This window comes from Myotis daubentonii, chromosome 16, assembly GCF_963259705.1.
Source record: "Myotis daubentonii chromosome 16, mMyoDau2.1, whole genome shotgun sequence".
NCBI classification, from domain to species: domain Eukaryota; kingdom Metazoa; phylum Chordata; class Mammalia; order Chiroptera; family Vespertilionidae; genus Myotis; species Myotis daubentonii.
Genome location: NC_081855.1, coordinates 19,865,269 through 19,883,780, shown reverse-complemented (window position 1 = coordinate 19,883,780; position 18,512 = coordinate 19,865,269). Strand labels below are relative to the sequence as shown.

The window sequence follows — 18,512 nt, the reverse complement described above, 5'->3', positions numbered from 1 at the left end:
GCAGGTGGGCGGAGGTTCCCGCGGGCGCGGGGGGCGGCGGCGAGGCCAGACCCCGGCGCGTGCAGAAGGGGCTCGGCGCGCCCCGCGTCCTTCCCGTGCCCACAGTCACCTCGTGGGACACCGCGTCCCCCTCGCCACGGCCCCGCTGGGAAGGGCCAGGGCTGCGGCGCCCTGTCCAGCCAGGCTGTGGGCACCCTGACCACCTTCCGGACGACCCGGCCGGCCCGGGCGCGGGGCCGCCGCTCCATCCCCTGCTCCCCAAACCGGGGCGCCCCCCACGTCCTGCCACTCGCTATCTCCAGGACGTGACAGTCCCCCGCCCCCAGTTCGGGCAGGAGACCCGGGTTTCTTTTTGGCAAGGGGGTTGCCCCACGCCGCCTCCTAGAGACTGTCCCGCCCCTTCCCCCCACCGGGCCCGGAGGCAGAGCCTCAGGTGCGGAGGTCGGAAGGTGCCACCCCCTCTGGGGTCCAGCGGGGGCTGCCCTCCCTCCAACTCACGCAGTGTAGCCTGCAGTGTGCGGGGAAGTGGGCGTTAGTCATTCGTTCACTCATTCAGCCAGACGTTCATTCACCAACATCTGCTGTGTGCCAGGTCCTGAGCTGGCACTGGGGTTGGGATGAGGACCAGACTCTGCCCCTGTTTGCACACTGTGGGCCCGCTGGTGCCCTGGGAGGCTCAGGTTGAAGAAAGCCCACAGTGTGGGCAGCAAGCTGGGTCTCAGCAGGCTGGCTGGTGAGGCTGGCATGTGTGAATAGATCTGCCATGAACTCATACCCAACCTGTGACGTTGGCAGGTGCCATGCCATCCCCTGGGACCAGGCGTTGGCCTGGCACAAACCCCACCACTCTACCCGTAAGTGATGAAAGTGATGGAATGCATGAATGTGTGAATTCATGTGTATACATACTCAGCGTGCATACCACCGGGCTGTGTGTGAATCCACTGCACCCCGCAAATGCTGCCCCGGACCCTGGACCCGGTTCAGATCTCCCCTGAATACCACCGGGGTGTATGATTTAGCTGCCTGAGAATAGATTTCCATTCTGTCCCCCAGGAGTCCTGTTGGGGTGGGGCAGGTTGTGTGAGACACAGCAAGAAGGGAACACATTTAAACACCCCTTTCTCACTTCCCTCCCTTTTCCCCGCTGGGGGAGGCACAGTGAGATGACACCATTGGGGCTGGGAAAGGTTCTCTCTCTCCTTCCCCCACTGAGCTGGGTCCTTACCCAACGTCACTCCTCCCAAAGGGCACAAGACAGGGTGTGTGTCCGCCTTCCGCCTCTGCTCTATGTGGGCATGTGTGTGCACGCAAGTGCCCACCCCCGGGCACAGATCACCTGCCTGGGCACTGCCATCGCAATAGCTGTTAGTACTTACTGCTTGTCCCAGGCACCCGGTGGAGTAACAGGAAATGTTACTCTCCCCTCTCAGAAACATCTGGCAATAGACACTCAGAGAAATGGCTCCCTCCAGGTGGCCCAGAGGGTCTGGGCAGAGCCTGGATGAAGACCAGCTCTGTTGGACTCTCAGGGCTCTCGGGGGTGGGGTTTCCCCATCGGTGTCTGGATAGGCCGCCCCTCCTGGAATGGGGGTGCTGGCTCGGTCCCTCTGCCTTGGCCTGCGGGTCCTTTGGTCCCTAGGCTGAGAGTCCGTGGGAATGTGTTCCAGTGACAGGTGGAAAAAATGGCCCTGCTCCGAGCATCAAGCAGTTTGTCTTTTGTGCTGCAATTTCACGCTTGGCCCTTTCCCTCGGGGCAGCACAGACTCCCCTCCTCTGTGGATCGAACTGTTCATGCTCAGCTGCCACCCCAAGCAGCCTGTGGGCTTGACCCCAGCAAAATCAGATTACTCCTTTTCTCAGCTCTTCCAGGCCACTTTGCATTTTGCAAATGTCCCTCTTCTTTAGGCTCCTAAACCTACTGAATTGAGAACAGCACGCAGTCATGGGTGTATGGGGGTGACATCTCCCCCACTGGCAGAGTCTCTGAGAAGAGACTGATGAGTGTTAGAACAGAGCGAGTCCTTGGAGACAGGAGCTCAAGTCCCTCACTTTACAGAGAGAGAAACTGAGGCCCACGGAAGGGAGGTAACACAGAGAGGGATGGCTGTTCAGGACCATCTTCCTTGCAGGGACAGAGTGATGGTCAGAAATGACCAGGCCTGGCCTTCACTCTGGGGACAGATGCCATTAGAACCAAGGGAGGCTGAAGGCCAGGGATGGAGGCTGTGGGAATCTGGCCTGTGAGTGAGGTGCTGCCTCTAAAAACGGGCCAGGGACCACCTACTGAGGGAAGGAGTAGGGGTTTGGGCCCCAGGGCCACCACAGGGTGTGACGCCAGGGTCATCGCAAGGTAGTCTGGTGAGTGGCGTCCTCAGACTCCCAGCGGGCTCCGCCTGAGCAGCCAGCCATGGCCGTGTCAACTGTGCCAGACTCGAGCTGAAGGGGGACAGTGAAGGCACTGCCACGTGCCCGGAGGTCCCGGGTACAAGAGAATCAGGTCCCAGGCAGAATGGGATCGATCGTGGAGGGTGAATCCCAAACGGGCTATTTCTAGCTCCCAACCTCTGGGGGGTTTCAGTCACAGGGGCCAGGATCACTATGGTGCCCGCTCAGTCTCAGAGGAAAGGGGAGGGGAGGAGAGGCCTTGCCCTTGCCCTTGCCCCGACGGTGCTCTCAGTTTGGGACAAAGGGGGAGAGAGGCCCACCTTGGGGATGAAAGGCTGCTGTAGGGAGGTGGGGCCAGGGGTGGGGAAGGATCTAGGGCAGTGATGGCGAACCTTTTGAGCTCGGCGTGTCAGCATTTTGAAAAACCCTAACTTAACTCTGGTGCCGTGTCACATATAGAAATTTTTTGATATTTGCAACCATAGTAAAACAAAGATGTATATTTTTTGATATTTATTTTATATATTTAAATGCCATTTAACAAAGAAAAATCAACCAAAAAAAAATGAGTTCGCGTGTCCCCTCTGACACGTGTGTCATAGGTTCGCCATCACTGAGCTAGGAGGTCCGTTTAGTAAATGGTGATTTGCAATAAGAGCTCCCTATGGGCTCCCTATGGGCTAGTGCAGACACAGAGGAGGCCAATGGTGGCCTGGGATGGAGAAGGCTGGATTTCTTAGGAGTTGGGCCTCAAAGACTAGCAGAATTTGGACAGGAAGGTGGCAAGGGGCAGGCTTCCAGGCGGGACTTGAATAAAGGCTAGGAGGTTGGAAAGGGACAGAGGTTAAGTGTGGAGGGACGGCTGCCGGTGGGAATGGCATGCGTGGGCAGGAGATGCCCCAGGGTGCAGAAATCTGTCTGGCTGGTATGGTGGGTCCCTACAGGGATGCAGATGGCTGAAAGGAACTCTGGGGAGCATCGAAGACAGAAGCAACACAGTGAGATTTGGGTGTTTCCACAGGTCCCTTTGGCTGCCACCTGAGGGCTTCTGGGAGGGCGGAGAGAGGCTCTCCCAGGCTGGGAAAGGTTTGTTCTGGTTCTTGCCAGGCTTGCTGCCCCTCCCTTCCTCTCTAGGGCCCTGGGGCCCTCCCTCTACACCCCAGCAGGCTGGCAGGGTAAGTGGGAGGCCCCTGGCCAAGCAGGAAGAGAGGGAGCAGCCAAGAGGGTCTAGGAACTTCTCAAGCTGGGACAGGACCGTGTGGAGAGGCCGGGCTGGGCTGCAGGGCTGGGCCTTCCAGGCCGGAGGAACCAGTTTGCTCCCAAATGTTGGCCTCTGTTCGGAGGGGAGGAGCCAGCGGGCTGGAGTATTTGGAACCCAGTAATTCCAGTCAATAAAGTCCTGATCCTACCGGGGCACAGCTGGAGGATGTGTCCAGATGCCCATTTTCCAAACCCTTGTCAACAGGGGGACACTGAGGCCACAGAGGAAGGTGGTGGCAGAGCTGGGCTGAAATCCTGCGTTTCTGGAGTCTCACTTTGGACCTTGCTCTGCTGAGTCAGCTGCCCTCTCACCATCCAACGCCAGAGCTCCTCCTGGGCCCCCTGCACCTTGGTTTGGGGAAGGGGGAGTGGCCCAGTGTCTCAGAGGAGGGGATGTCTGGAAGCTGGGAAAGGGACCAGCACTGGGCTTCTCAGGACGCTGGGTAGGTGCCAGGGGACTGAAGCAGGACTCTCAGGCCCAGGGCATCAGGATTGCTTTGGGATGCATCTTGGGAAGGGCATCAAGCCCTGCAAGATTATACGTAAATTCACCTGCTCAGGTGCCAGGGGGAAGGCTGGGGCCTCATTGGCTGCCACTGTCCCGACTCAAGGCCTCTCTAAAACCTGCCTCTGGGAAGCCTTTGTCCCTGCAGACCTGGGGGTGCTGGAGCTGGGCAGGCCTGTTCCTGGCCGAGGGACCTGTCCCTGCAGACCCTCAGGCCACAATAGGCCCCAGCTTGAGACCTCTGGGGCCCAGCCCTGGCTGTGGTGTGATTGCAGGGTCAAGGACAGCGCAGCTCCCACAGAAGCCCCACCTCAGCATGTGACCCCGAGCCCAGAATCCCCCGTCCCTATGGAACGAAGGCCCTTGTGGCCTGGCTGGGGTTTGGGAATCCGGTGCAGGAAACAGAGAGTGAGGGCAGGGCTAGACTCCCCCTTGTTGGGGCTGTGTCTGTTGCATTGGCCAGAAGGTGCGGTGTTTTCTCCCCTACCTTAGTATCCTGGGACAGTTCATGGCTGAAAGAGGCTGGGAGGTCTGCCAGTCCCCCTGGCCATCGTGCAGGGTGGGAAACTGAGGCCAGAAAGGCAAAGCGTCCTTCTCTGGGGTCTTCAAGGACCAAGAGTGTGACCTCCCAGAGACCAGCGAGGCTCTGAGGACTGGGGACTCTGGGATCCAGGCTTCTGAGAGGGAGGACCAGGTCAGGGATTAGCATCCTGAGAACAACCTGGCTCTTTCTTTGGCAGCAGTCCCCAACATGCTCTCCTGTCCAATGGACCAACAGCATCTCTTTAAGGTAGGGCAGATGTCATTCCCCTCTTATGGATAAGAAAACTGAGGCCCAGACAGGTTAAGTGTCTGGGTCTGGAATCACACATAAAGTTCGAGACAAAGCGGGAATCAGCGCTTAGGTCTCTGCTACTCTTGGAGTCAACATTTCTAAGAGTTAAATTGGGCAACAGAGAAGAGAGCCCGCTCTGTCACTGGTTGACCTTGAACTGCCCCTCCCGGCCTCAGTTTTCTCATCTGTAAAAGGGGAAGGAAGGGAAAGAGTTGGGGAGTCTGAATGAGCTTTAAGTCAGCTCTGGCTCTAATACTGCTCCTTTCTTTGGGCTTCCCTCCCTGCCGGCTTTACTCTGCCTCCAGGGGCCTCACCTCCTCCTCTCTCTAGCGCACAGGACCCTCCCCAGAACGGTGGTGGGAGGTGGGGAAGAATTCGGGTGCTGAGGGCTTGGACATAGAGAGCACCTGGTCCCAGCTGAGCAACCCCGGAGTGTCAGAGCCCCCAGGGGGAGGGGTGGGGGTGGGAGGGGGCAGAAGGCAATGCGTAACAAGTGAGTAAAAATCAAATGAGATCTGAGCTCCCCACCCACTCCCTCAAATCTCTCTACACTCTTGCTTCTAAAATTCTTGTTTTCTAAGGAGAAAGAAAATGCTAAGTCGCACCCCCTTTCACAAAGGAATGGGAGCCTAGTGAGTCACTCCGGAGGTAATGCCACCTCCAGGGCCCTGTGCCTGGAGGGCCTGCGCAGCTGCGTGGCCACCAGCCCCCATGGAGGTCTTGTGCGGAGGGGTGGGGAGCGGGGAGCCTGCTGCCTGTCAGTGGCTCCGGGTGGGAGCTGGTCCCTGCAGCCGGGCCCCACCCTGCTTCCTCCGGGCTCTGTCCGGGGCTGCATTTGTGAGGTTCACTTGGGAATAGGGCCCTGGCTCAGGCTGGGGCCAGGCTGAGAGCCTGTGTGGCCACGTCAGGGCTTGGTTCAAGACCTGGGGTGGCATGTAGGGGCTCGGGCTCAGGCCTGTCTGCGGGGTGAATTCAGGACCCGGGTGAATTCACTGCCGGGAATTGTGGCTGTGGGGGGCGAGGCCAACGCGTGTGGGCAGGGCTGGCAGGGAGCAGGTGCCTTTGCATCTGGAAACCAGAGTTCTTGGGTGGCAAGCTGTCTCTCTAGGCGTCTCGGTGAGGTTCTTCTCCGAGGCCAAGGAGCAGGCGAGGGCGCAGATGGCGCTCTGCCAGGGGAAGGTGCGAGGGGGTCTGGGCACCCCCTTCTGTGAGGGTCAGCCTGTTTATTTGCAGACCTGGGCAGGGGAAGCCAGCGAGGAGGTGTTTCTCCTTCCCAGATGACCCGTTATTCTGGAGGGAGGGGAAGTCGCCGACTGTGAGCCAGGGATGCCAAACAAGGGTTGAAAGCAAAAATAGAAACGCGGGCCAGGCTCGGTCTGGGAGGGGCGCTGAGTTCTGGCGGATGAGAGACCTCTTCTGAGCGGCTGCCTGCCGCTGATGCCCTGTTTGCTCGGCTCCCCGTGTTTGCTGAGCACGTCCCGCCCTGCGCTCCTGGCTCCTCTGGGAGAGACCTAGGTGTGCGCACCGAACTGGGAGCGCTCAGGAGTCTGTCTTCGGGAGGTGTGGGGTGTCTGGGCCGCCCATCACTCGCACACCTCTGACCTTTTCTGGACTGCTCCTCCTGGGGCTTCCTTCTCTCTCCCCACCCCCACTTCCCGCCTCCTGCCTCCCCTGAGGCTGGTCCCAGCTGAGCAACCCTGGAATCATCCCCAGTGGTAAAAAGCTATTTTCAGCTCTCCTGTTACTGCCCGGTGGGGGTGGGGGGTGGGGGTGGTGGTGGTGGTGGTGTTTATCCCTTGCTGCCTGTTTGTTTCCTTCTTGTACAGTGTAATCTGAAGCAGCCATGAGAGCATTATGCAGCCCCGCCTCTGGGGTCCCTCCCGGCTGGCAATTCTCAATTCCCTGTGCTGGGATTTGGCACCAAATGGAGAGCCTAGGGAGAGAGGCAGCCGAGGCCCCATCTTTGCTTAGTAGCAGCCTGGAGCGGCAGGTGGTAGGAATGGCCCACGGGAGCCACCTAGGTCCTGGCTGGGGGAGGGCTGCTTGCTTCAGGCTCACAGTAGCCTTTGGTGCCCTTACCAGAAAGCTGGCTCACTCATTGAGGTGGGGGGGGGGTCTCTGAAAGCGCTGTCGGGGGCGAGGTCAATGTGTGTGGGCAGGGCTGGCAGGGGGCAGCATTCTCCATGGAATCTGTGACCCCAACCAGGCCCCCACAAGCCTCCGTCCCCACTTCCCAAAGGTGCCCTGGGTTGATTGGAAGGAGTGCCTTCCTGTGGATGCTGAGGGGGGCCCTCTGTCCCCTCTTTTGGGGCTCCCCCCCGCTCCCAGCTGCCCTCCTGAGGAGCCCGCAGGTGGCAGAGCCATCGGCGGCAGATGCTGCGGGAGCTCCCTTTAGAGGGAAGAGAAAGTGTCTCCCTTCTGGAGCAAGAGTCTGGAGGGACCGAGAGGGGACGTCTGGGGCTTGGGAGACTGTTCCAAGTAACTCAGAACTGTTGGGAGCCGAGTTGGCAGAGCAAATGAAAGTACAATAGATAGCCAAAGCTATTAATCACTAATTAGTTCCTCAATAAGGTAATTAATGGGTATTTAAATGGCATATTTATGAGATACCAGCAGGTCTTCAAAAAACACATCTTTTCCAAGGCAACTGATTTGGCCAACTGTGTCCTGCGGGGAGGCGGGACTCTCATCCCACGCAGCCCACCCCGGGAGCAAGAGCAGGGCCGTGGGCAGGTCAGCTTCCTCCTCCCAGCTTCCCCTTGCTCATCTGCGAACAGGGTTCACGGCCTTCTGTACTGACCTCGCTGGGCTGTTGTGGAGACAATAAGAAGCGAAGGCCACGCAGAAGCCTGGCAGGGGTGGGAGATGCCGTGCGGATTCAGCGCTGGCCCGGAAAACATCCTGGAAGTGATGGGCGAGGACCCTTGATGGCGCCTTGTGCGGCTTAAGGCCGGGGTCCGGCTGGAGTCATTGCTGGGCGGGTTGCGAATCTGCGGCTGGATCTGACTCACCTCCTAGCTTGGCTTGAGACTGGGGCTGTGGCCTGATCTGCAGCTGGGTCTCAGCATGTCCGGGGATCATGCTTGTGCCTTGATCTGTGGCCAGCTCAGGGTTGGGGCGGCGGCCAGCCTCAGGATGAGTCTGCAGCCCGGACACACAGCCTCAGTCCCGAGCCCACCGCTGGGCCGATGGAGCTGCCCGGTTGCCCCAGAAGCTGGTTTCCTTCCCGGCCCTTCAGGATCTGGGCTCCAGGTGCTGGGCACCCCAGCAGACAGGCCCTCCTGGGACTCCTGGCATGTCCCCTGAAACAGCCTAGCACACAGGCTCATCAGTGGCGCATACAGCAGTTTGGGAGATAGTTAGGACGTGTTTCTATAGCAACCAACCCCCAACCAGCACTGGTTTCCTTCAGTAATGCCTTTTTCTAGAAGCAGCGTCTCCGGGGGCCTCTCCTCCCTCCCTGGGTGGCCCCGCAGCCCCTCAGCATGGGCTGGTTGGCCCTGGATGGGTCTGGTCACCACACGCATCCTGACCCCGAGCCGGGGCCTGCGGGCCTGCTCAATGGGACACTTCCCTGGGAGGCCTCCTGAGATCTGGCCCCTGCTGGGCCATGCTGAGCGTAACAGCAGCTCTCTCTGTGCCCATCCCTGGACCGGGAGAGGCTAGGGGCCTGGAGAGGTTCTTACCAGGTGTCTGCCATGAGGAAACCCACAGCTCAATGGGGCAGGCAGGCCTGGACCCAATCTGGGGTCAGGTGAGCACAGAGGATGTTTTGGGATGTAGCTCAAGGTTTGGGGGGCAGGCGAGACACGGCCCCAGGCAGCTATGCTGGGGAGGGGACCAGCCAGGCAGCAGGAGCACCTCATGGGCATCAGGGCAGCTTCAGGGAGAGAAGGCAGTTCCTGTTTTGCCCTCTAGGCTCCCATTCCAGGGCCTCAGGAGGAGAGGGGCTCACCCTTGGGAGTCTCCACATAGGAGAGGACCTAAGAAAGGCCCGTGGGTGAGCACGATTATGTTATTTAACAAACCCTCTCCCAGCACTGAGTGTCGGGCGTTATGCTAGACCTTTTCCAAATAATCATTTCATGCTCAAAGCAACCCTGTGTAAGTACTATTATTACTCCCATTTTTCAGAGGAGGAAACTGAGGCACAGAGTGGCGAAAGTGACATTTACTAAGTGCATCAACTGATAAGTGGCAGAGCTGGGATTTGAACTGGCCCCCAAGTGGGAGTGGGAGTGGGGGTGGGGTGGTGGTTCATGTGAGAGAGCAGGAAGGCCAGGCTCCCAGAGAGGGGCAGAGAGGAGGGCCTCAGGCAGACTACACAGCTCACACTCTACATCCTGCATGTGGACCCCAGGCGAGGACAGAGAGCAGGGAAGTGTCATCTAGATGCGCCTTGTGAGGCTGTGTGTGTGTGTGTGTGTGTGTGTGTGTGTGAGAGAGAGAGAGAGAGAGAGCGAGAGAGAGAGAGAGAGAGAGAGAGAGAGAGAGGGAGAGGCAGGCTGTGTGTGCATATGAGAAGCTGTGTGTGTGTGTGTATGTGTGTGAGAGAGGCTATGTGTGTATATGTGTGTGCGGCTGTGTGTGTGTATGAGGCTGTGTGTGTGTGCAGCTGTATGTGTGTGTATGTGAGGCTGTGTGTGTGTGCAGCTGTGTGTGTGTGTGAGGCTGTGTGTGTGTGTGTGAGGCTGTGTGTGTGTGTGAGAGGCTATGTGTGTGTGTGTGAGGCTGTGTGTGTGTGTGAGAGGCTATGTGTGTGTGTATGTGTGTGCAGCTGTGTGTGTGTGTGTGAGAGGCTATGTGTGTGTGTGTGAGGCTGTGTGTGTGCGGCTGTGTGTGTGCGGCTGTGTGTGTGTGTGTGTCTCTGTGTGTGTGTGTATGTGTGTGTGTGCATGTGTAGCTGTGTGGCTGTGTGTGACAGAGAGAGAGAGATGGGGGCCGCCTGCATGAGCACTTTCCCTCAGCCCTGTCCTCCCCGGAGGCACAGTCTGCTTGGACCCCATCAGCGGGCCAGGCCCTGGTTTCAGATGCAGCCTCGCAGGGTGGGGCATGCCGTGGCCACAGCCACAGGAGACAGGCCCAGCGTGGGCACCCAACCTTGACCCATTCAGAGGCACCTGTGGCTCCCTGGAGGTCTGGGGATTGGCACCTCAGGGCTGTGGCTGTCACACAGACACCCTGTCCCCTCCCTGCTCTGATGAGCCGGACCTTACTCTGGAGGAGAAAGTTCTAGATCCAGCTTCTCCTGGAAGTGGCCTGGTTGCTTTGACCCGTGTCTGTCCTCCCTCCCTCCTGTCCCAGCCTGGCCAACCCTGCTCACCCTCCCTTGAGGCTCAGCTCACTCCTCCTCCAGGAAGGCCTGCAGGGAGGTGCCTCAGGGAGGTGCCGTCTAGACCCAGGGTGGGCAGGGGGTGTGGCATTCAGCCCAGGGGTCAGGCTGCGCTGTCCATCCTGTGCTCCGTGCAGGGTGGTACAGGGCTGGGTCAAGGCTGCACCCCAGGGACAGGGGCTGATCCAGTTCAGCTCTGTCTGTCCCCAACTCCTTCCTCTCGGCACCATCTAGTCCAAGGTCTGGCCCAGGAAGAGCTGGCCACTCCCACACCCCTCACTCACTGGCTTTTCTCATAATGAAACAGTGTTCCCTTCAGACCGGCTCCTGAGGGCAGGTGGGGCTTCCTTCTGGTGGGTTGCTGGCCCTCAGGCTGGGGCTTGGGGTCCTGGTATAGGGCGGGGCATGCACAGCAGGCTCTTGTCCATCTGTCCGTTTGCCTATTCCCGTGTCCCTGAGAGCCAGGGTTGAAGTAGGGAAGATGGGTGTGTGCAGCGGACGGTCTGAGTCAGGGCCTCTGGCTGCACCCATTTTGGGGAGACCTAGGCCTGTGACAAGACTGCACTGGACCTGCAGGCGGTGGGTAGATGGACCAGGAGAAGAGGGGTTGGCCCAGCTTGGAGCTCTGTGGGGAGACCCAGGCATCGTGGGTGGCGAAGCATCCTTGTTTCTCTCTGAATTGCTGGGGCAGGGTTGGGACAGTCTCCTTTCTCTTTTATTCTGAGTTAGAGTTTTCAATAAATGTGGGCGTGAAGGTGGGACAGAGGACAGTGTGCGGGAGGGTGTAGGCTGAGCCTTTGAAGATACAGAAGGAACTCTGTAGCCTCGAGGAGGACCCCGGAGGCTGCTGGAAGCCCACTGGGTGCAGGTGGCTGCCAGAGCCCCGCCTGAACCTTAACCCCTGCAGCCGGTGAGGCTCCTGTCTCCCGAGTGCCAGGCAGTGCTGGGCATGTTAATGGATGATCTGAAATCTCCTAACACGAGGTAAGATTACGATACCCATTTTACAGATGAGAAAAGTGAGGCTCAGAGAGCTTACTAGTAATTTGCTTCAGGTCATACACTTGTAAGTGGTAGCATTGAACCCAGGTTTGTGTTGCTCCAAAGCCCATGTTCTCACTTTTCTGCTAAATTTTCACCTATGGCTGGGAGCGGATTGTGTGTGTGTGTGTGTGTGTGTGTGTGTGTAAAAGAGAGGGGCATAAGAGAGTGAATGGCTGTCTCAGGGATGGGCTTTGGAAGGGGGTGTAGCTGGCTGAGGACGCTCACACTGCTACTGGACAGGGGCCAACCAGAGCAGGTCTGCCTCGGGCCGGCCTGCAGTGTGTGCGTCCTTGACTTTGTGCAGGAAAGATGTCACAACGTGAGTCCAGATGGGTGGGAGGGTGTGTTTATTAAAGCTGGGACAGGGAAACAAAGGAAGGGCTTAGGGTGGAAGAAACAACAGGGGAGAGCCCAGGCGGGTGCTTTGTCTCCCTAGAAACCTGATAGGAAAGAAGTGAGCCACTGCGGGGCTGCTGCTAGCTCCCTGGGAAGTCGGAGAAAAAGGGGGCCTTGGAGACAGGATCAGGGGGGGAGCCTGGGTCAAGCTGCCACTGCCCAGCGCTCCCCTGGCTGCAAGCTTCCTGGGACCCCTTAGAAAAAAAAATCATGCTGGGAAGGGGCATGGGTGTGATCTAGAGTGAGCCTTCATTGAGTTTCTGTCCTGAGGGCCTTTTCCCCTTCCCCTTCCCCTTCCCCTTCCCCTTCCCCTTCCCCTTCCCCTTCCCCTTCCCCTTCCCCTTCCCCTTCCCCTTCCCCTTCCCCTTCCCCTTCCCCTTCCCCTTCCCCTTCCCCTTCCCCTTCCCCTTCCCCTCCTCCTCCTCCTCCTCCTCCTCCTCCTCCTCCTCCTCCTCCTCCTCCTCCTCTTTTTTCTTTCAGGTGAGAATCTTAGGGGAGGGTTTCAGTAGGATATTCATTAGCTTCCCAGGTTCATTTTTAAATATGTTGATGCATTAAAATGAGTATATAGGGGAGTTTGGATGACTGTTTGGTCTTTTTCTGTTATCGTAGGTCTGTCTGGCGTTAATGGGGCTTTTGTTATTTGTTCCCCAACTCATCTGTCCTTGGGTTTGGCTGGCACACATGGCACTGATTGGGTCTTTGTTCTCTGTTTCCCGGCAGGGTGATTTAAGCTTTGTATTCTCTGGGTAGGGAGGAGAGGTATACTCTCAAGTGTCCTTGGTTGGGGAAGATAAAGTCTTGCAACTCACAAGCTGGCCGCAAGCCACCCAAACTCCTTGGCCTTGTTTGATTTTCTTGCCTCAGTTTCCCCATTCCACTTGCCCAGGGATTTTCCTCGCTTCTTACTTCTTATCCTGCTATGACACTTTCCAAGGCAGGCGGACACACATCTAGATTTTCACACAGAAGCAAGGATATCCAGACACAGATTTGCAGACCTGGTAGGTGGATGGTTCTAGAACTGGGACAGCTGCCCCCTAGGCCTGGGGCCCCGAGAACAGCCAGGGGCCTCCAGCCCCTTGCCAAGCTGGCCAGCAGCAGGTGGGAGAGTTCTTTTGGCCAAAAGAGAGGAGAGAAGGATACCTGGGTGAGAAGGATACCTACCGCCCTGAGCACCGACACAGAGCACCCAGCATGTGGTGCTGAGCACAGACCCTGGAGCCCGATGGGCCTGGGTTCAAATCCTGCCTCCATCACTTCCGAGCCTTATGACCTTGAGCAAAGCACTTCCTTCCCCTCTCCGAGGCTTGCTTCCCTTAGCTGTAAGCTAGGGAGTCGTGCCAGCCACCCCACAGGGCTTAGTTAGGATGGCTCATACCTGTGAAGCAGCCAGCGGAGTAGATTTACTCATCAGACCATTTTTATGAATTCACCTTTTTGCCAAAAACCCTTCTTGGCCCTGTTCCTCTTGGGACCACGTATTGGACGCAGACTCTGCAGAGAGGTGCAGGGCAGGGAGCTGCTCAGGGACTGAGCTTCTGGCCGCCACCCTCTCTGTGTTGGAACCACGGAGCCCACCTTTTCTGATGGTCAAGACTGTGCGGCCTTTCACACACCTGACCTTGTCCGAGCCCCGCCCCGCAGGAGCCGTCCTGACCCTGGGGGGCATCTGTGTCCCTTCCTCCTGACGTGTGTGGGTGATAGGCTCTGGGTGAGGCTTGGACCCTTAACAGCCGCCTGTTCTGAGCTCCCATCCAGGACAGGCCACCCTCGGGCGCCATTTCCGCTCCCACCTCCTCCTCTATCTGTCTGTCTCCCCATCACAGCCCCTCCGATGTGCAAGCTCCGCTGCAGCGCTGCCCTGCAGTTCCTCCTTCCCGAAGGCTCTCATGCATGCCCCTGCCTGTCCAGCCCGTACATGTGTGTGCAGGAGCACGCACACGCACACACACACACTAGCACTAGTGCATCTGGCTCCTTCTCATTCAAGCCTCCACTCCTCTGACACTTCTCCGAAAGGTCTCCCGCTCACACTCCTCCCAAGATGTTCTGTCCATCGCTCTTTTTCTTTTTTTGAAATACGACCTTTACCGTTTGCAAAAAAACTCTGCAAGCTGGAAGGAGAGCTGGAGGGAGCATCTCCCGCCCAGAAGCCAGGGGACGGCTGCTTCCTGGCAGCATCCCTTTGCCCAGGCTCTTCTCGATACAAGAGCAGGTAGCCAGATGCCCCCAGTCACCCACTTTCCAGAGGCTGTTTGGGCAATCCCTGCCTGAGAGGAGGGAGGGGCTGGTAGCACATTTAAAGAAACTGATAGGATACTAGAGGCCCAGTGCACGAAATTTGTGTATGGGTGGCGGGGGCGGGGGGTGGGGTGGGGAGGGTCCCTTCAGCCCAGCCTGCACCCTTTCCAATCCGGGACCCCTTGGGGGATGTCCGGCTGCTGGTTTAGGGATCGGGCCTAAACCAGCAGCTGGACATTCCTCTTACAATCCAGGACTGCTGGCTCCTAACTGCTCACCTGCCTGCCTGCCTGATAGCCCCTAACAGCCCCTCCCTGCCAGCCTAATCACCCCTCACTACCTCTGCCTGCCTGCCTGATCGCCCCCAACTGCCCCCCTGCCGGCCTCGCCCCTTACTGCCCCCCCCCCCCCCCGTGCCAGCCTGGTCACCCCACACAGCCTGCTGTTCAGTCGTTTGGTTGTCCCTCACTAACCCCCCTGCTGGCCTTGTCGCCCCATGCAGCCTGCTGGTCGTTACTGTTACTGTGATGGTGTCCCGGACAATTTGCATATTCCTCTGCTATTAGTATAAATGTTTAAAAACCAGTGCATTTTACCCTGGCCGGTGTGCCCTGTGGTTAGGGCATCAGCCCATGCATGGAAGGGTTGCGGGTTTGATTCTCGCTCAAGGGCATGTGCCTAGTTGCGGGTTTGATGCCTGGCTCACGTGGGAAGCAACCAATCCATGTCTCTCATCTTTCACATTGAAGTTTCTCTCTCTCACCCTCTTTGCCCCTCCCTTCCACTCTTAAAAAAAATAATCAATGGAAAACATATCCTTGGGTGAGGATTACCAACAAAAAATAAAATAAAGTAAGAACCAGTGCATTTTGAAAACAAGGAGGAGGGCAGTAAACAAGATAAAATATGCTTTTGAAAAAAGAAATTCACATACAGATTCTGAGCACAAAGAAGAGTCAACACTCAGGTGACTGGCCATCGGAAAGGAGACACAGTGGTAGTTCAGCATTTGTAACTCAAATACCAGTAGGTGACTGTTCTTTTGATGCCTGGGGCTGACTGCCCTGATCTCTCTCACGTGGATGTACAGACCCCTGTGTTCACACCAGCCTACCCTTTAGGCTTGAGGAGGGAGGACATGGTGGAGACAAGAAGGGAGAGGTTTTCTTTTCTGCATAGCACTTTCTACTGCTGAAATTACCCTTGCTGTTCACTTCTCCAGGCCTATCTCCCCCAGCACCCCCTGCATGTATGTATGCTTTGTGAGGGCCCCTCTTTAACCAAACTAATATTCCCCAAACCTAACACAGTGCCTGTGTGATGGGCAGATCCCTTTACACCCCAAAACCCTTCCCTCTTTGTCCACCTCTAGCCGGGCACACATCCCTTTCAGATCGTGTTGGACTGGCCTCCCTGCAGCCTCCACCTGCCCGGTTCTCCCACTGGGACGCCCATGATGGCCAGCTCAGCACCCATGCTGCCAGTGTTGTAGGGACCTGGGACAGTGGCCTGAGAGATGGATGCGGTGCGGGGAGAGCTTTCTCTCCTCTTTCCCTCAGGCGCTGTCCCGCACCTCTAGGGAGGTTGGCAGGAACGACCTCATCTTTGTTCTTGGGTGGAGTGTGTACTGTACAGGCATGAGGGTCACCATATCCAGGAACTCCTCCCTGAACCCTTGCTCTTCAAACTCAGGGACCAGATAGACTCAGATGAACCTTCAGATGAACCTGTCACCACTTAAGCTCTTGCTGCTCTCCACCCAGCACTCAGGAGCCAAGTAGGTGAGGACAATGAGACTGTCCTGATCCTCCAGGTTCTTGCTTCTTAGGAATGGAACAGATTTCAACAGCAAGGGATATTTGCATGTTAAAGATTGTGTGATCGTTTTTATATCTTTAGTAGATGTTGCTTGAGAAAACATATAAATATGCTGAATTCAGAAAGAAGTTACATTTAAGTGATTGTATTTTTTGAGTCACAGAAACCTGCACGTACATTTGATTTATATCCAACACTTCTTTTCACTTTGTTGATTTTTGTGCGCTATTGTAAATGGTGTTGGTTTTTAAATTTCAAATTCTAATGGTTCATTTGGGATATAGGAGTGAAATTGACTTTTGCATATCAATCTTGTATCTTGGGATCTTGCTATACTCAATTACTAGTTTTAGTGGGGTTTTAAAATAGGTTTTGTAGATTTTTTTATTTTCTACATAGAATACCATGCCATCTGAGAATAAAAACAGTTTTATTTTTTATTTCAATATATGTATACTTATTATTTCTTTTCCTTGTCTAATTGCACTAGCTCAGACTTCTTCCACGTTCGTCTGGGAAACAGTCCCATATCCACATTAGAAATACTCAGTTATGGTGCATCTGGATTCTCAAACTCCCTTACAGCAAATCCAGGGCCCAGGGGTAGGAAGTTGCTGACCAGCCTGTCAAGCTGTCGACACTGGTGGGTGAGAATCAGAAGCTTCGAGGGTCCTCATGGGGAGCGTGGGGAAGACCTAGCTTTGCACCCAGGGGTGACTTCTGGTCAGTGTTCCCTGTGACTTCTGCCTTTTCTATGTCTCAGAACATGCTTTTGCCTGGCTCCCAGCCATGGAGTTCCAGCTGGGTGTGGTCTTGGCAGCTGGTAGTGGGCGGGGTAGGAGGGACAGGCAGGAGGGCTGCGGCCCTGGGCTGACCTGGGCTGGCCTCTTGCTTCAGGAACAGTTTATGTTCTGAGCTCTGGGCTCAGGGCAGGGAACAGTGCTGGCATGCTGCAGGGTGACAGGGTGTGGTGAGCGGAAGCTGCGGTAGGTTCTCCAAGGACTTCGTCGTAATGTGAACTGTAGCTGTGGTGGGAGTGGGGTGGGGGGGAGGGGAGAGAAGGGCTGTCCGCCTCTCACTTGTTTATTGTGCCAGATGGGCTCCTCAAACATCAGTCAGAATTGAAAAATTTCAAGGGACTGTCTCTGTCAAGGATTTCATTGTACATATGAGGAAACCGAGGCAGGGGCTTTGTTGATACAGGAGCCCAGGTCTCTCTGGAGACAGGACATGTGTGCTTGGTGGCCAGGGCTGAAGCCTCAGGGAAGATATACCCTGTGCGCCTGGTGGTTTCACTGTTTTCTGTTGCATCTAAGATACAATTAATTATAAGGTGCACCAGTTATAAGATCCCTGAGAAGCAATAAACAATGCCAATTAAATTATGACACACCATCATGTAAGATGCACCCCAATCTTAAAGATGATAAAGTGTGAAGAATGTGCATCTTAGGATTGATGAAATAAGATGAATTCATAAAATCGATAATCATATAAAATTACACGTGCAGTGTAAAAACCGAGCTTTCCCTGCCTCTTCTAATCAAATTCTACTCAGTAGAGATAATCTCTATTGACATTTTTGGCACATGTCCTCGAGGCATGTTAATGCATCTGTAAGTATATTTATACAGTAATTATTGTTGAGAACATTGCTATATGCTGGGCCCTGTGCTAAGCACTCTGATGCATGTTAGTTAATCTTTACAACAGGCCATGAGGCAGGTATGAGCTACCCTCCCTTTGTAGCTGAGGACACTGAGGCCCAGAGAGATGAAGGGACTTACCTGACATCACACAGTTTCAAAGAGGCGAGGCCTGAGCTTGAATCCAGGCCCCTTCAACCTCAGGGCCTGAGCTCTTAACTAACTTGCTGCTCGTATCCTCGATATGCAGATATGAGTACGGTAGGTCTTTCAAAAGCGAGGTCCAAAGGAACTTACGGTTCTGGGATCTACCTGCAACATTTTTCTCCTAACCATACCCCATGGGCCCTTTTCCATGTCAGTATCTAAGGAGCTACTTTATTTTTCGAATAGTTGCAAAGAATTCTCCTACGACGGTATTTGAGCAGACTTCCAGTCCCCTACGGCATTTCTCCCAGTTTTTTGTGATTACCAGAACGCCGAGCGGATCAACTGTATACTTCCGTCTTTGTGTACTGCTCTAATTATTTCCTCAGGGAAATTACCAGGTCAATTTCCTTCCAACACGTTTATGGTTTTAATTTTTACAATTAGATTTTAATCCATCTGCAGTCCCAGTATTTCATGTGTCAGGAGAGCATGCAGAGAGGTTTGTGGATGTGCTGGGCACCAGCTGGTGGCATGTGAGTCCCCAAGTGCCTATGGAGGGGGCAGACAATGCGGGGGGTGGGGGAGATGGGGGGGTGGGGGTGGGAAGAGGCTTCTGTCGCTGGCTTTCCCCTCCCTGGTCCAGGGGCAGGAGTGGGGTTGGGGCAGAGTTCAGGGACACATTCTCTGGGTGCTCTTGCTCCTCCCTGCTCCAGAGAACCCCTCCGCCCATGCTCTGGCCTCTGTAGATATTAAGAATAATAGCAATTGTCATGATGGCGCCTCTTGAGATACAGGCTATAAACATGCGCTATTTCTGATCTTTCGTGTTTAGGGTTGTTGTCAGTTTTCTATAGATGGGGAAACTGAGGCTGCCGTCTGGAGAGGGAAAGGCTT

The 18,512-nt window shown here is 55.9% G+C and overlaps 1 protein-coding gene across 4 annotated transcripts in view; it reads left to right on the top strand.

The window, feature by feature from the left end:
* The window catches only part of PITPNM3 (PITPNM family member 3), an 88,060-nt gene that overhangs the window by 320 nt on the left and 69,228 nt on the right, over positions 1-18,512 (top strand). Inside the window, exon 2 of one of the 4 annotated variants that reach the window (XM_059669003.1) lies at positions 4,894-4,943. The exons of 2 other annotated variants lie outside the window; for them this stretch is intronic. The gene's annotated coding sequence lies outside the window, so the exon portion shown is untranslated. Of the gene's footprint in view, positions 1-4,893; positions 4,944-10,754; positions 10,904-18,512 lie in introns of those variants that run through there. One more of the 4 variants, XM_059669004.1, reaches the window with a different exon arrangement.